This window comes from Photinus pyralis, unplaced genomic scaffold, assembly GCF_008802855.1.
Source record: "Photinus pyralis isolate 1611_PpyrPB1 unplaced genomic scaffold, Ppyr1.3 Ppyr1.4_LG6, whole genome shotgun sequence".
NCBI classification, from domain to species: Eukaryota; Metazoa; Arthropoda; class Insecta; order Coleoptera; family Lampyridae; genus Photinus; species Photinus pyralis.
The window spans coordinates 26,186,797-26,204,839 of NW_022170663.1; the positions used below are offsets into that span (position 1 = coordinate 26,186,797).

The 18,043-nt window shown below is 37.2% G+C and overlaps 1 long non-coding RNA gene across 1 annotated transcript; it reads right to left on the reverse strand.

Annotated features, from left to right (window-relative positions):
* Positions 1-17,333: 17,333 nt before the first annotated feature.
* Positions 17,334-17,798, reverse strand: LOC116174222. The gene is made up of 3 exons (XR_004146057.1): positions 17,687-17,798; positions 17,507-17,638; positions 17,334-17,453 (listed from the first exon to the last, which is right to left on the reverse strand). It is a non-coding gene; the product is annotated as an uncharacterized LOC116174222 (long non-coding RNA).
* Positions 17,799-18,043: the final 245 nt, after the last annotated feature.

Genomic DNA, 18,043 nt, shown 5'->3' on the forward strand with positions numbered 1-18,043 from the left:
ATATTCTGAGATGCTTACTAAAAGTTCTGCGTTTATTGTGTAATGACTGAATTTATCAACAACCTTTTAGAGATTATTATTCAAATCCATTTAGTAAGTTCTTAAATTCTTCACAATTTCCTTGGAGCGTTTTACAGTTTTTTGCGAGTTTGATAGATTTAGGTATCATTACTTTTGGCACGTAATCATTATTAATTTTCCAAAGGCTTTTCGATGGCACCTCAGATTGCCCGGCGTTTTTTGAGAGATTGCTGTCTTTATAGGTGCCTAAGAAATCACTCAAATGTGCTCTATATATTTTTTAGAGATTCCTCAAAGATTTTTCAGGGATCCTTAGAGATTTATCAAAAATTCTTCAAATATTTTCAGACTAGAGTTTTTCAGCTTTTATAAATCCTGTTGTGGTTTTGCAGAGTTTTCCTAGATTCTCCAAAGATTATCCAGTAATTTCAGCGTCGTAATCTCTTAATCTCAAAAACCTACAAGATAATCTTTGAAAATTCTAATGATTCATTAAGATATATACAGTGACTATCTGGGCCTTTCGGAAATTATTCTGAGATCTACAGAGATTTCGACCAGGTACTCGCACTGTCTTTTTTTACAGGAATGTCTTTTTTTCATATTTTCCACAAGTGCTTCACAAGTTCCCTTCAGATTTCTTAAATATTTTCGAACATTACCAAAGATTTCTTATGGATTCTTCAATTATTCTCTAAATATGCTTTCAGGAGTTTTAACCTTCACATATTTATCGGAAACCTGTTGTAGTATTTTATGGCATTCTTTAACGAACTCTAGCATTATCCAATTTTTATTGCTTCTGTATAGATTTTGCGAATATTTTTTGAAAAACTCAATTGCTCAATGGCAATTCTTCAAAAATATTTACAAAACATAGTGTCCGCCGATTTTTCAGGTACTTATCGTCATATATCATTCAAAGGAATTTGTTGCAAACCTATTCCATATTCTAGGAAACCTTTGGATATTCTCATCAGATTACATCTGGGTTTTCTGTGTAAATTCGATTTTATAAATAATGGCTCCTATCAGGTATTGGCAGAGCTGCTGCAGATCTCTACACACTGTTTGCGCATTCAGATCGACAAATTACCTTTGAACTTCGGGTAGCAACCTTGTGAGCTCAAAAGGGCGCGTTCTGTCTTTTCTGTAACAGAAAACAACACAAAAAGACAAATAAGAAGAGTATGAATAGCGCGGCACATAAATTATTGCGAACTTAAAAAAAACTAGTTTACTATGCACTAATAACTAAATTTCTATACAACACCAATGTAATCTCATTAATTCAAAATGTAAATAAGGAAGTATGAACAAATTCTTCGGAATAAAATAAATAACGTAACCAAAATTTTAGATATCGGAAGTTATATTCTTCGTAGCGACACCGGTAGTGTATGTAAAATCAGATACCTATCTGGGATCAATTTACAAGACCGTTAATCTCCAAACGGTCTCGTTATACTTGCAGTTACAATTCAGGAACAAATATCGAAGTGTAGGTAAACAAATTCAACGTAAATAGGTCACCAGCACATGTTTGGTTTCACTGAAATGGCAGGGAGTCTGCCGGTAACGTAGAAATTCATCTATAGCGTGCGTGAATTGACAAGATGACGGTGGAATTTGTCTAATGAACTTTTCTTGCGCAATGTTGAGGAAATTCAAAACTCTACGGTTTCGACCAAGGAATATCGATGTAGAAAGCAATAATCAGTTAGGTAATAATTAATAAATGAGTCAGCCAGAAGTAAGAGCCCTAAAAAATTATTATTAAGGTTAATGGTAATTCTTGAGGCATACCTAAATCGGCCTTAGAACTTGTAAAATATATCCGCAAATAGCGCCAGCGAAGTATTGAAAGCAAAATCACAAGACAAAAACTTCACCACATCCATATAAATCCCTTTAACAAATAGACTAGAGTCGAGTACCCAAGGTGGCATGTACGTTCTTTTTACGAGCAAGAGCACATAATCTCTTTGTACAAAGAAGTGCGTGGGCGTGCCGAAAACTCTACACGACCTCGAGCGACGAAACAAAGAACTACTGTAATAAGAAATCTATAACACTTAGATGGCCTCTGGCGGTAAAAATAAATAACTAAGATAACAAATTTAAACTTGTGGATTACGTTTAAATGCGGTCGGGGATTATTTTATAACTGAAACCCCGGAACGTTATCGACAGTTCGAAGATGGTTAACTGATCATATTTATTGTAGGCGTTTACATACTATTTATATCACAGATATTATTTCCTTAACCTACGTTAATTACGTTAGTATGCAGGAAATGGTGAATACTTCAACCTTCAACAATGTACATAGTATTGTTTTAATATGGTTTCTTGTTGGTTTCAGGAGAACGCCAAAGACGCCTCAACTGACGGCGAAGGTGAGCACACTAACGGCAACGACGGTCACGAGAGTGACTTTCTAGAAAACGGGCGTGACGATCACGCCGAGTCCCCCGAATCGTCGCACTCCAGAAACGAAAAAGACCTGGAGGAAATCATGGACGTTGAGTCGAACTGCATCCGACACGCACTGAGCATCGTCACCGCGCCGGCTTCCCAGCCGGACTCTTCGCCGCCGTCATTAGCAGCGACCGCGCCCTCTGGTGACGAATGGAAAACCCAAACTCACGCACTTCTCTCTCCTAAACTAAACAGCACGCCCTACTAGTAAATTTTCAAAAATGTAAGGGTTACATATTTACATTTTTTGTCACGTAAGTTACTGGTGTACAGGTTTCCAGACCTTTTCTAGTAAATGTCAGCCAACATTTTGTTGATTACTCTTTGAACGTATACCAAATATTTTATTAAAACTGTGTAAATACTTAGCGTAGCGAATTACAGATCTATTCTAAAAAAAATACCTCCCCCTCTGCTACCACAAAATATTTTCGTCCTTAAAAAATCCATGTATCTTTTCTTACCTACTGTACATACTTCCTAGACAATGGTATTGACCAATTTGAACGCTACCCAATTTTGGATTTGGTTGCCGTTTGCGCTCATCATAATATATACCTAAACAAAACACAAATTGACATATCATAACGCTGTAAAGATAAATGTCTCTAACCCCAACTTGTCGCAGTTTAGATTTGTATTTGTTATAGTTACGAAACTGCGAAAAGTTGAGCTTCTGATTTTTTCAAATGTAGACGAAAAATCGGAAGTAGTTATTTTTAAATGTATTATTAAAAGTATATTAGTCGTAGTTTAAGGTCGTGTTAACCATAATTTTAAATTGGATTGGCTAGAGCAGGTCTCCATTTTCTACCAGAAGCTTCCAATCCGCAAGTTACATGAGACTTACTGTTAGTACTTATTGTGAGGGTGTCAGCAACCACCGCATGCCACACATAATATAAACTTGGATTTTTATTAGATTCAGCTTATTTTACTAATGCAAAAAGCTTCATAGACGGAGACAACGACAGTAAGTTACCACTGAAACTAGTAAAAATTAATCTACGAGGTGGACTTTCAGTACAATCATAAAAGAAGGGTATTTATTTAAATATTAATTATGGCGTTGGTTAATATGAATTTAAACGCACCGCAATTTTGTGAGATAAACAAAACAAAATCGTTTGACCAAAAAATGTAATATAAACTCAGTCTTTTACAATCACGTTTATTGTATGACATTTGCCTTGTAATCATGTTAGGGGCTTTTAGTTTATAAGTATAAATAAAACTTGTTGTATCCCTATAATACTTATATGTAAAGTAACTCTAATGTCATTTATTAATAAATTTATGTCCTTTAAGTGTATTGTTTCCTTATACTTCCTGTCCTAACTTCTACCGATCTAAAATATAAAGTATTAAGTAAAATCTCTTTAAAATCTCTTCAACATTTCTTCAAAATCTCGACAGGAAGGTAAAGAAGTGAAAGTGAACGCAGCTAATATCTAACAACGGAAAATGCTCCGACGCACCCCCAGTTTCGCATAAGGATGCTACCATGATTAATAGAGATAACGCAGTGAGACTTCCAGTATTCGAACCGGATGCGTAGGGCAGCTGTAAAAGGTAAAAAAACTTTTGCACCCTGTGAGTCCGAGGGCATGGGCTACGCTCCGGTTGAATTTTTTTGGATCCCTCTTTAGCCGACGCTTTTTTACGGCCGTCCGAATTTGAACGTTTGCAGCGGGGAAGCGAGAGGAGGTAGAGAAAAACTAATCGCTGCGCTCAAATTACCCCGACTGCCTTGGTGATAAATGTGAAGAGCGAGAAGAACTAATCGAAAGGAAAACGACCTCTTTCGACGGTAAAACGGTTTGTTGGGAGTGGAGCCAAGGAAAATGGCTTCCATTAGATAGCAAGGAACCATGACACGCTTCAAAAAACGCCACTCGCACGGTACATCTTTTTAAAAGGTCCTCGCGAAACGTACCATTTACCTTCTCATCAACAAATGTCTAAAAAATGCACCCCAAAGAATGAAAGGGTAAAACGAAATGTAAATAATGCCTTTGTTTTCTAACTCCGCCGGTTGCTCGTGTAAGTATTAACTCGATCTATTTTTTTCTTCGTGTTATGCCAGGTTTTTTGTCCAATAAAGGTTTCTTTCCTAGAGTTGTTGCGTGCGTGTTTCATTCGCTCTTGTCTTTTACGCACAACATTTCGTTTCATTCTCTTCTCTTCCCGATTATGTCTCACGTCCCAACACATAAAAGAACCGCCATAGTATGACGCAACGTAGGAGATTCGTGTCATCCAGTCTGACATTTCAACAAGAAGGTTAGGCTCGTAGTTTAGTTGCAAACCGTGAGTATAGGGTAAGTCATAATTGCAGTGCAGGATTTAGGGACCCCTAACATCATTACAAGTGCCGGGAACATGGATTTGTTGGGTATGCTGAAAATGGGCGTGGGTTACTGTTTTCCGAGCCCTCGAGTAACGTGAAAGTGGACAGAAAACGTGTTTCTCAATGGTTATTTAATTCCCTTTTGTTTTGGAAAGTACACTTAGGTACAGATAGTAATCAATCACTTGATTCTTTCGCGCATTGACCATTGATCTTTAAAGCTCTTGATCTCTGTTTATTGAGCATGGCGTGCTCCAAGGTTTTGTTGTGAGTACCATTACCTGAATTATGTTTTTTGTTATGCTGTACAGGTGGTTACATCTCTTTGGGGGTTCTGTTTGTTTATGTATTTATGCGAGAATAGATTGCGTAGTACGTTGTTGCTCTGTATCTAATACAGTTCCGAGTCTTCGCTGCATCTGTTTTTTCTCATTTCGTGTCCGCTACCAGGCGATGCGTAAGCAATACGAGAAGGAGGGCCCTTTAATTACGTTTCTTCTGTTTTTGTGATAATCGACTTTTCTCCTGCACTTTTGATGGTAAATCCGTCTGTGTGGCTCAGTGGTAGAACGTTGGGCGACACAGCCGGGAGGTCGAGTGTTCGAACCTGGGTTGAGGTGAATTTTTCACCTGTGACAAAGATGGGAATTTCCTTAGATCAATTTCGAGCATTCTGCCGGATACTCCGAATTAGGTTTTCCTGCAGTTTTCCTAATTCGTAAGGTAAATACCAGAATAGTACAGAACAACTTAAGACCTTCTGCAGGGGCACCTCTAAAAAGCATTACGCGGGTCACTCTGTAATTGGGTGAAAACCTATTGAGAGCCTAGAACAAGAGAGGGACAATAAATAACTAAATAAAAATAAAGTAAATTAATGGTAGACGATACAGGAGAAGAACAATGTCATTTTGTGACGAACTTCGGTAGTCCCCCACAAATGACATGAAAAATAAGCATTAGCGGAATAATGATTGTAATTTAATTTACAATAAAAGTAAATAAATTGAAAAATTATAGTCATTAAATCATGTGAGCGGACGAAAGTAAGCGGTCACGTCGGTGTTCTGTCGGCGGAACGGATGGGCTGGCGGACGGACAGAAGGACTCGGCGACAGCCTCGCCCCTGGTCAACGTCGGCGGAGTAAATGGCAGGTCCAGGTATTCTAAAGGGCAGCGGCGACCGGTTACTGGTTAATGCTTAGACAAAATTAAAGCGCACAGCAATTTCCGTAAGCGAGAACCGCAAATAATCGGATTCGGTAGCGGTACTTATCCAAATGGTCAAAATGAAATCTCCAAATTCGGCAGTATGGCAATGCACTTTTGTTCCTTGGAATGTGGGGTCCAACGCCGAAATCTTATATCACTTTGATATTTTCCCTAAACCGCACGATCTTGCCGATTTAATGCTAGTTTTCGTATATCAGTAGAAATCAAAATCGATTAATGGGAATTACCGGAACTAAAACTTAACAAAAAAGATTATCTCTGTTTTTCCCTGGCAAGAGACATTTTGGTGTCTGTAAAAATAATTTAAATATTCCTACGGGAACGGTTACAAACGGCGAATTAATTGTAGCGTTATTAACGGTAGAGGCGGCTGAAATACAACTCTGTTCCTTACATTACAGTTACCCTTAGCTTCTATCTTCAACTCTTAGAACCAACACAAATACTTTTGGCACCGCACTCTTTGTAACAAAACGCCCAACTCAAAACGCTTCCGGATACCGGGCCGGTTCGGATATGAAAGTTCAAATCGGAAAACAAGTGCTTCGTTACAACTTTGATGTTTTTTATGTACATGCAATTTATCACTTTACGAAGTGGTTTATCTAAATTTATGTGTTCGATTGGTTTTTTGATATACCATTTGCGGATTTACCATTTGCAGTTATTTTGCCACTTTGTTACGTTCACTTTGGGCTAAAGTAACAAAATCACCTTGAAATGAGCAACCGGTAAGCTCAGTCAAAGTAGAGGTAGGTCGGGGTGGATATCGGGTTCTTGTACAGGGTGAGTCAACGATTGCCTTGAAGATAAGATTTCTCGATGGAGTGCTTTTGTATTATTATATGGTTGAATATTCTCCACATTCTAAAAATACTTGGAATTATACAGAGTACGGCCACGAAGCCCAAATGGTACATTTTTTTTAAATAGAACCCCCTGTGTTTGAATGCATTTTTGAATTCTACGCGTAATTGTTTTGGTTAATATCCGAAAAACTAGTAGTTTTAAAGATAATTCGATTTTTAAGAAAAATTGGGCATTTGCAAGCGTCAGTATATTGTCAAAATTATTACTTAAATTTTGATTCCAGGTTTTATATCTTTTATCGTGGGTTACGTAAAAGTGAAATAAATACATCAACTATAAAACATTAAAAAAGTAGCTTATAGGGTGTTTTTTCTAGATCCAAAGTTACTAAACTTCATATTAAAAAATCTCACTTTTTCTAAATGGAACACCGTATATATTTTTCTGTCATCTTTTAGCTCCTCCAAAAACCTTCAACTTTTGATAATAATGTTCTATACCTATCTCTCATAGTTTTCGAAATATCTGGGTTTTCCTGCTTTTTATATTCTAATCTTAAATAAGTTCTATGTAATTTACATAATAGTGAGGTGGCCATGCAAAAAAAGGCAATTTTTATCTATCTCGTCCAAAGATCATATAGATTAATTTATTTTTCAAACAATTTAAGTCCAAAAACTGGAGAACAAGAAAAAACAGTTGACTACAAAGCAAATTTTAGTAAGTTGAAGGACACCAGACGTATATCCTCTTAATGACGAGAAAAGAAGGAACATTTTAAAAAATTTGCAAAACTTCAAGGCCATTTGCCACACCATCTTAAGAATGTCAAAAATGCCACCTTTTTTGGCAATTTAGAAGCAAATCGTATTTTATTATTAGCCAAGAAAAAAGGCTTTCATCGCTACAAGGAATTCTTTCAATATCTGATTCTTCAATGAACACTCTCTAACCCCACACCAGCTCTCGCCAGAAGAGCGACCGCGGTTTTTGACGTTCTTGGTATATCAGTTGCTAGCCGCCATTTCAGTCCACCTTGCTCTCAAAGAAATCGTGTATTTTCGATATTTATATATGTTAAGAATTTCAAATTGTATTCATTATCAAATTGGTTTGTTTTGTATAATGCCAAAGGAGGGCGTTGTCGCTGGTATTTGACGTATAAAATGTAAAGGAGTGTGTAAAATAGATAATACCGATGTGTACGTCTCAACGAAGAGAGTTTTCTTTTCTGCATCATCGAGAACCCCAATTGAATTAATTCTCATGATGAAATAACCCAACAATATACTTGTATTGGTATCAGTTATATTTTGTTGTTGATTTTTGTTAATAAAAAATTACTTTTTCACATTTAAACTGAATTGCATTATGTTTATGCGTCTTTGTGAAACTTTTATTCAATTATTTAAATTTTGTTTGTTTAGCATTACCTGTAACATTATTTGCTAGGATAAAATTAATTATCTGGCCAGTGAGAAAATTTTTTATAGTGTAATTGGAGTTTCGATAATATAAATGTGTTTATAGTGGACTTATACTATCGCCATCATTAGTTCACTTTCATTAGAAAGTCTACAAATTACTTTGGGATTTTGGCAACGGATCTTTTAAATTAAAAAAGTGATATCCTGATACTTAATCAGCCTTTTTTTGTAACGTGGGTAAAGGAAGCGTACGTAATAACATTAAAAATAATCTACACCACTAGTTCGTGTACTCCACTTACTCTTGTACTTTTTAAATTTCGTTAGAAGAAAATTCAAGTGAAAACAGCTGCCGCTCCCATTCTATACTTTTATTTGAAGCACTTAAATGGAACTATAATCAAGTTAATACTAGTAAGAGTCGGAATGTAGTAATCCAAAAGCATAGTGAAGATCCATGGGGACTTCAACACGCGTCCCGTTAAGAGGATTTTCTGATCCCTCGGGTATACACTAGATTTATGTCGCGGCCGTGAAGTGTCCGGGAGCAGCTTTATCGCTGTATTTTGATATTTTTTAGACGCACCTAAGGATTCGAAATTATTGGGGCGTATAACAACCTCTTCAATTCGTCAAAAGCGCGTAGGTATGAGAGAAGCAGCTATTCGCTGGTCCCATAAAAAATAAACGCGCTCAATTAAATCGCGAAACAGTTTTCGAAAATACACAACACATTAATTAACCAAAATTAATTAAGGCCCATTGTTCGTATAAACGGTAACAGCGGGATTAGCAAATCATCATCACATTATGACAATGACATCAAGAGCCGTTGACAAAATTGGTTCGTTCTGTCGACTAACAAATTTCGGTACTTAACACTTGGACTGGAATTTGTGAAGGACTCTTTAACAAAATTGCTATTCCATAACATACATCGTTTCAAGTGTCTACCTACTGATTTGCCTCGATTTAATTAATTCGTTATTCAACCTCAACGTTTTTTGTTTAACTCTCGGCATTTTGAAATGGGAATTGAAAAGGGGATGTAAATTATAACTGGTACATTTATGTCAATTGTCGGCGACCGCTGATTAATTCCTAACGGAATAAGTTTTCCAATGCAGTAAAGTAACACGGCGATCAACGCACGAAGATACGGTACACGTAGTTGATAGAATATTCAAGATTATGTATTGATGTAAATTGCTATTCATATCCTGATGCACGGGGTATTAATGTTAAGCGGTATTGCACGAATAGTTTAACTTTATAAATGCAAAAAGTTTTAGTTCAACTATTTCCCCGGTTTGTGAATTGGAAATTTACCTGTCCCGTATAATGTTTCACTTTTGTATATTATGTTGTTGTGTTTACTACGCCACGCAGACGTTATTTTGGTTTCAGCGCCTCATAAGGTTAGGTCACCCTGTATTGTTGCGATTATTGCACGGTCATCTATTAATATTAGCTCTCTTTTAAGGTTATCAACGATGAGGGTTACATTTCATTTCTTTTAGGGTTTTAATTTCCAGTTTTAATGTCAAGTTCAAGGCTATTTTAATTTATGGTACCAATTCAAGGACCAGTTCCAATTCCATCTTAAGTATAACTTTAGGTACGTTTTACATACGCATGTGTGCAACCTTGAAGTAAAGTCACCACTCACCATCTGTGAACGAACGAACAACACCATTTTACGGTATTTCCATTTACTATTAATGGAACTGCCATTTGCTGACACTGGGTCATGCACCAGATTGGATAACAAGATTGGCTTCACAACTTCCGTAACTTTAGCGCTTTAATCAATAATTATTTTTTCCCCTTCAGATGTTATTATAGACGGCCACTTCCTTCCGAAGGGTTGGCTAAATAACCGTCTCTATAGAAGCTTACTACGATATAACGCGCAAGCTTAGAATGCAGGGCACTATAAAATACCATGTGCAATTTGATATCAACACACGCCGCTGATCGGCCAGCTAGCTCCGTTAGCCAAATAGTTAACAGCGTAGAGAGATATGCTCTTACTCAGGGTAGTAGGTAAATGAATTAAAAACTTTTACAACAAATTATTATAAAAGGTTCCAAGTAAATCTCCGCCACTAATACTTACTGGTGCTTCGATTCAAGCCTTTCGGGAGCCACCTAATTCCTATTCAATTTTATTTGCAGCCACCGGAATTAGGAAAGGTAGCTTCAGTATAAAAAGAGTCAACAATTGACCCACAAGGAAAATTACTGTTTATTAACCAAAAAGTATGCAAAATACAAAGAAAATGAAATCTTCCCATGAACTATTAACACAAAAATTAACCCACCAACAACCCCTGAAGCTATGCAAAGACAAGTATAATTTAATAGAAATTAAAATTGGAATGATGTACTATAATCGGTAGCTTGAGGTGTTGAAGTTAATCGTAGTAACGAGCTCTTTACCTTACAAGTGATTACTTCTCTAGAGTAATTCGTACTTGATAATTAGACAGTCCTAAAGATCAAGCATACTAATTACACGTAAAAATTTCCACTTACATATTATGTGGGTCAAATAACTTGTTCATAGATATTTAGGTCTTAACAACAAAAAAGAAAAAAAAAGGTTGAAGGTACGTCACCGCTAACGATAAATTGTGTCGGCAATTCCACAGGTTCCTGGTGTAACCAAAAATAACTTCTACGGAGGTAACAAAGCTTGTGCTCCAGGTATATTTCTCTCACGATCTACGTTCGGCTGCCCTTAAGATCTTAATGATTCTACGGGATGCTTTACAGCACACTCATCTGCAGTAGGCCGATTATTTCTCCGGATTCAGCTGAATATTAATCCCTTTGCAAAGACTCTAAACTTTGCGGATTGTGAGATTTCTTTTGCTTGCAGATCTAATGGAAATCCGGGAACTGAGCTCACTTCTGTGGACGACATCTCCTCTTAAAACCAAATGCCTCCCTTATTGTGTTCGGAACATCAATTTATTTGTGTAGACTTATTTGTTCAAATTCAGTAATCAATCCAATCGATCATTTTTGATTGGGGGTGAATCAAACTGGGACATTTCAATATTGTAAAGTCAAGTTACTGAGATTTTTGTGTGCGACGTAACTTATAATTTTGATATTTGAATATTTGTTTGATTTGATAGACGGGAATAAACCAGTATATATTTTGGTACTTGGCTTGTACTCTTTTTGATCTCCTCGTATCTTGCAATTTCATACGGGGAGAGGTAAGCTAGAAAATGAGTCCCGTTCAACCTTGGTAAGTGCAACAAATATATTCCGAAGATCTTGAGAAATTGCAGCACCAACACCCACTCAACTACCCGCCGTTATAAGACGCAGGTGTTTTTCAAATATGTGTGAGTTTCTTGGGGTAGGTGGGGACGCGGGACGCGTTCTATGGAAGCTAGCGTGATTCAAGTGTGTGATAATCCACCCTTTTTTTTAAGCAACACACCTTTACATCTGAAACAAAAATATGATATGCTATGTATATAACCAATCGACCGTTTTGCGCAGCTGCCGAATACTAGAGGATTTTCGTAACGAAGCTAGGGGAGAATGAAAAAGATGGCGACGAGTTGGACGGAAAGCATCACGCTTTCCCGTTTTTTTTTATTCTTGATTATTTTGGTGGTGGTGTTTTGAAGGTGTATTTACAGGTAGTAACCATTTTATTCTATCTTATACTAGCCATTAATGATTGAATTTCTTGCCACAATTTGATATTATTTACCGTTAGATGAATCGTGTTTGTTACAGTGTACAGGTGATTATGCCATAATTTTGTTCTATTAAGTATTTATTTCTGTATTCACGAGGAGTTGATTATCAGTGCGATGTTGCTCTGTCCAATTGATTCGTAACTATTCCGTGGAGTAAGTACCTAATACAGTTCGATCTTTCGCTGTATCTGTTGCCTCCTCGTCTCGTGCGAATTGCAGTTCTTAGCATCTTAGCAATGCGAGTAGGGGCCCTCTCATTAACATTTCCACTATTTAAAATATGTTCTGCTTGAGCGATAATAGATTTTCACATGAATACTTGCTATTGGCATTCTCACATGTACTTTTCGTGTTAAATAAAATTATGTTAACTGAAGGCTGGAATAGAGCCACACCATTTACATGTTTTCTATGTACATGCAATTTATTATTTTACGAGTTGTGTTATCACAATTGATCGTACTGGTATTTTGATGTGTTTTTGTACTGAATTGATTTATCATGTTTTCCACTGCATTTATGATGTCCTGTGTATTTTGTTTTCATGAACTTGTTTAATTGCATTTGATTTGATTATCTAATTTTTATCATACAATTTGAGATGTTTTATTTATGTGTATTTTCTCTTGCATTTTATTGCTGTAGGTGATTTATTTCATGTATTTGTGTGGTCTATGCTGGGGTTTTTGTCCCGTAGAAGGTTTCCCTGGCATGGTCTTGTGTGCATAATATATTTATTTGTTCTTGTCATTTCTTACGCACAAAATTTCTGTCTTTTATTTAATTCCCTTCCCTATTATGTCTTATATAAGAACCGATTACACAACGTAGGAGTTAATTTGTTCCATCCATATCGAGTCAACTGCCATCCAAATTCAAAAGTGCCGCGAAACGTCCATCGTTTCGACTTGAAAGGTAGGTGGCTCTGCTTGTAGATTTTTTTTTGCCAGAGTTGCCAACGGTAAGTATAGGGTAAGTCAACGTTTTCAGTGTCGGCTTGATAGACCCTAGGAACATTACAAGTGATTGGCGATTTATGTGAAAACTTATAAAGGAGGAGATTATTTTATAGTAGAAGTGGTGGGTACTTAATGTTAACGGGACTTTTTTTTCTTGGTGACGGTTTTTGAGTGCATGATTTTTGTTATGCTGTTGATTTTGAGCAGTCAGCCTTATTTGTTGAGTTGGATTCATTGTTATTGTAATAAAGTTGCGGAGACAATTAGAATTAGAAATCGTAGAGATTTAAGTTATAACGTCGTGAAGTGAGTTAGTAAAAGTTCGTGAACGTTTTGTCCGTTGTACCAAAGCTTAGAGTGACTGAATAAATTTTCAATGCCAAAACCCGAAAACTTATTTAATTGGTGACCGAACGAACAAAAAAACTAAAAATAAACATTGCATGAACAAATAAAATAACCCGCTAAAAACCTATAACAACCCCTTACCTAAAACCAGGCAGCGTGTAACCAAACCTACGGGATTTTAAGTTTTCCGTAAGGCGGGGTAACAACAAATCAAATTCTTCTATAATACGCAACGATCACACGCATCTTTCCTGAACATTTAAACTTGTCGAAGAGAGTCCACGGATGTATTTGAAACCTTTCCAGTGGCGTTCATTCTCAAAGACAACAAATATTAACTCTGACACAAATATTAACTCTGACTCCTAAAGTAATGTCCTGTACAACGTTAATGGAAAAGTAGTAGTTCAAGGTTGAGTAAACCAAACAGTTGTTTCGTAGTGAAGCCTTTCAGTAAGATTTGTCATTCATCAAAAGTAAAAGTGTTCTACCGTCCGAAAAGCCACCAAATTTTGTTATCTAATTCAACAAGCCAGTTGTGTTTTTTTGTCATAAAGATCCAGTTAAAAAAAAAAGAAATGATATTCCTGAAGCTGTCAGTGTGTGTTTGTGTCAGTTCTAAGTGCACCTGAATATCGCAAGAGTTTTAGGACCAGTTTTATTGGGTTATTAATTAACTGTAAGTCTGTCGAACGCCTGCGTTGTACATGTGTGAAAACGGGCTCTAATTCCTTTTATCCAGCATTGTTGTTTTAATTTCGTTTATGTTTTGCGGAATACATTTGTTTTCTTTATCAATTACTTACCTGTGTGTTTCATCGAACCCAACGTGCACCCCAGATAGAGTTTAGATTAGGAATTTCCTTTTTAGTAAATGGCGGACGATTTGTATGAGCTAGCTGGGTAGGTATTTTGTAGATGACTTAGTGGCCATTGCCATTGCCATTGCACAAGGCAACATAAAGGATTATAGGGTGGAGGGTGCTCTTTTTTTGGTCCTCACTACAACAAACCATTCCGTCTTCAAAATTGCAGCAGGTAAGTAAAGAAAATGCTGACAATAACAATTGGAATCAAAAATCATTCCTAATGTTGCCTGCATGAAATCAGTGAATGTTTGTATTAGCTATTTGCATATTCATTCTTATTTTTTAACACTATAATAAATCTTGCTCATTGTATTATGTATTAATATGTTTGTTTTCGACATCTTCCGATAGTTGCAAGAATTACTAGATCTGTGAATTTTTTTTTAAATAAACACAGAATTAGAAAACTTTGTTGAATTGTCATTTTAATTTTGGTTTTTTTAAATTGTAAATTTAGTTGATAATTGTTTAACTCTATTGGTTGTATTTAGTTTGTATGATAAATTTGAAATGGGTAACTAAGGGAACATTCAATCGAAATTGAGTTTACAGTCTTATGTGGTCAGCTGTTGACCAAAAATTGTTATCGTACAAGCATTAATTGCTCTTTCGACAATCAGTGTCACGTGCGAGATAAGCGATGCTGGTGTTTTATCAGTCCTGGTCAGGTAAATAACGATGTTGAATTTGTGGTTTTCGTTTAAATAGGAAGAATGAAGAATAAACGAGGCTGTTTCGGGTTATTTTGAAAGAGAGTGCAAAAGTGTGTGACGCTGATATTGGTATCGGTAGACCAGCCGACTATGCAATTTGAAATCTAGGTAAAGTTTTATTTTCTTCTCAGAATATTAACGAGCTTCGAGTTTATAATTTTGCGGTGTCTGTTCGCCTGTCTGTCCGTCTGTCTGTTCTTCTGTCTGTCCGTCCGTTAGCACGATATCTCATAAACGAATGGACCGATTACGATGAAATTTTAGAGGTGGATTCTTTATCAAATTTGTAGATCGGAGGTTGTGAATTGGCAATGTAGGCCAAAAAATAAAGAAGGCCCTTTTGACATCTCCGTTAGTTATGAACCGAATTGCATGAAATTCAATATGCTTATAGCTTTAGCCATATAAAACGCAATTCCAAAAGTTAATCATAATCGATCATCATTCACAGTGCTCTCTTCGCATCTCTCATAAGTCGAATTGCAAACTTTCTTTTTGTTTATTTAAGGCGTCGACTACTTGGTCATTAGCCTATTGTAAATACTGTATAAATCATAACATGTCGAATATATTTGCAGACCTTAGGTATTTTATTACATTTTTAAGATGTTGTGGCTGTTTGAGTATTTCTCCTACTTCATCTATTAAATGAAAAGATTGCCTGATGGGCTCCAGTACCGGACACTCCCTTAGGATATGTTCAACAGTCATTTGATTACCGCAGCGTACACAAACCGTAGGAGGCTCCCCGCGTAACAGATGGGCGTGCGTTATTTGCGTATGACCGATTCTTAAGCGGTGGATTTTCACTCGCTCAATCCTACTGAGAAGTAGTGGTGGTCTCCATGGTTTAGGGTGTACTAATGCTGCTCTTAAAGCTGCTTTTAGGTCCAGATGCCTCACTACCTGAACGTCCACATGTCTCACTCCCGTGGCTCTTTTAGCAGCTTCGTCTGCCATCACATTGCCACGTATACCAACATGGCCAGGTACCCAAATCCAAAATATGCTTTTCCCAACCTCGACAACATTGCTGTAAACAGCCTGAATCCTTTGCACTAGTGGGTCCCGAGGAAATCGAGAATTAATACTATTTAATGCGCCCTGGCTATCACTTACAATAGCAAAGCTCTCCTCTGTATTGCTCATAAGGCAGAAAAGCAGAGCTTGCCATATGGCATACAGTTCGGCACTGAAGATGGTGCATGAGGAAGATAGAGTCCACTCATGTGTTTCGCCATCTACATAGATGGCACATCCCACACCCGATTGCGTCCGCGACCCGTCCGTATAGATAGCCTTAGGGCTATGATACTCTTCCATAATGGCGTTAAATTTCCTTTGAAACTTTATAGCAGACGTGTTCTCTTTCTCAAATTCGGTCAGAGCAAAACATGAAACGATCTCAGGAACCATCCAGGGGGGAACTTCTCCAAATCCTACAGGTAATACTGTTGGCAGCCCAATATTCATCATTCTTAGTAGTTCCTGTGCTCGTACCCCAGTAGGTCTTGTTAGTGAAGGTCTATTCTCGTATCCATGACGATCTCCAAAAAATAATGTATAATTAGGGTGATTTGGCTGAGCACGGATCCCTACTACGTATCCGCACAGGAGCCGATCACGTCTTCGGAAGAGAGAAGAAAAACCAGTTTCAGTGTATAGCTTATCCACGGGACTGGTTGGAAACGCACCTATACAGTATCTCAAACCGGTATGATGTATAGGGTCTAGTTTCCTCAGCGTCGACTTGCGAGCCGAGGAATAAACCACGCACCCGTAATCCATTTTAGACAGAAGAAGGGATCGATGGATATCTAGCATAGTATCGGGGTCAGCACCCCACTTAGTACCCGCAAGGGCTTATGACTTTCCCTTTTTTTGTTGGCTATAATGGGTGTTAACAGTGCTCAAAGATTTGGGAGCTGAGTCGTGGATCTTGTACTGAGTGTTGTTTGAAGGGGGCGCCAACCTGTCTTAAACCAACTTGCCCAATGACAGGTAATCGGACAAGCTCATAACGTAATGCAAAAATCGATCCTATTATTAATTTATTTAAACAGGTAATTGACTCGGTAGGTAAGTATAACTTGACGATGATATCGATAACGTAATTTTTGTGTTTCAGATGAATGATCATTCAACGGACTTCAATATTGGACTGATAACTCTAAATAACAATTGACAATTTAAGGACAGCACAACATTATCAATTAATTCTAGGATGGACAATTAATAATAGACAAATATGCTTAATTTAAACAAATAAACTTGACATCTCCTTTCAAATTTTGTTATCTCAAACCTCAGAGCATTGTGTGAAGGTATCAAAGCACGTACATACAGGTGGACGGTGGGATGGCGGCTTATCACCATAGCATTAAAATCTTATCATCAGGAACAGCGCTTGGTATTCCGCAGTTACTTGTGCAGGTAATAAATTTGCGTCCCACGTGACGTCAGGGGCGGCTACTATATATTCTTTCCAATTTCCAGTACTTAGGGGTAAGAGCCCTAAAAGGTAACGCGTACGCTAATATGACGAATATTCCGAATTAATAACTTACTTAAGGTGACAAACGCGAGGACAAACGGCTCTTGAAAGAATTTTAGACAACCATTGAAATGTAGATTAAGTTATTGCCTAATTAGGTTTGTACCGGAATAATTGCACGTAGTATAGGTAGGTAACCAAAATCCTAAAATTATTTACTGTCAATAAATTAATTTTACATTCAGTAACTCACGCGTTATTCTCGCTACCCAGCCCCACTGACTTAAATAAGTCTCGAATCACAACGTAAATTATTATGTCCGTGGGAACGTTTCTTTTCCACGACCGCCACTCGCCCCTTTTCTTGGTCCCGCTCAAAAATCCCTCCCATCACAAGTTGTGTATACACGCATGCGCTCCCACATCAGACACAGTGTCCTCCATCGGCCACACCACCCAACCGTTCCCGCCTCATTCAAAAAAGAATAAATTGTTCATAAACATAATCCACAATTTCTGCAAATTTAGAAACTAACAGCTTTAAGGATATTGGTGACCGACTTACATCGCTCAATAAGACTATTGATGTGCAGATTCCACCTTAGTTGGT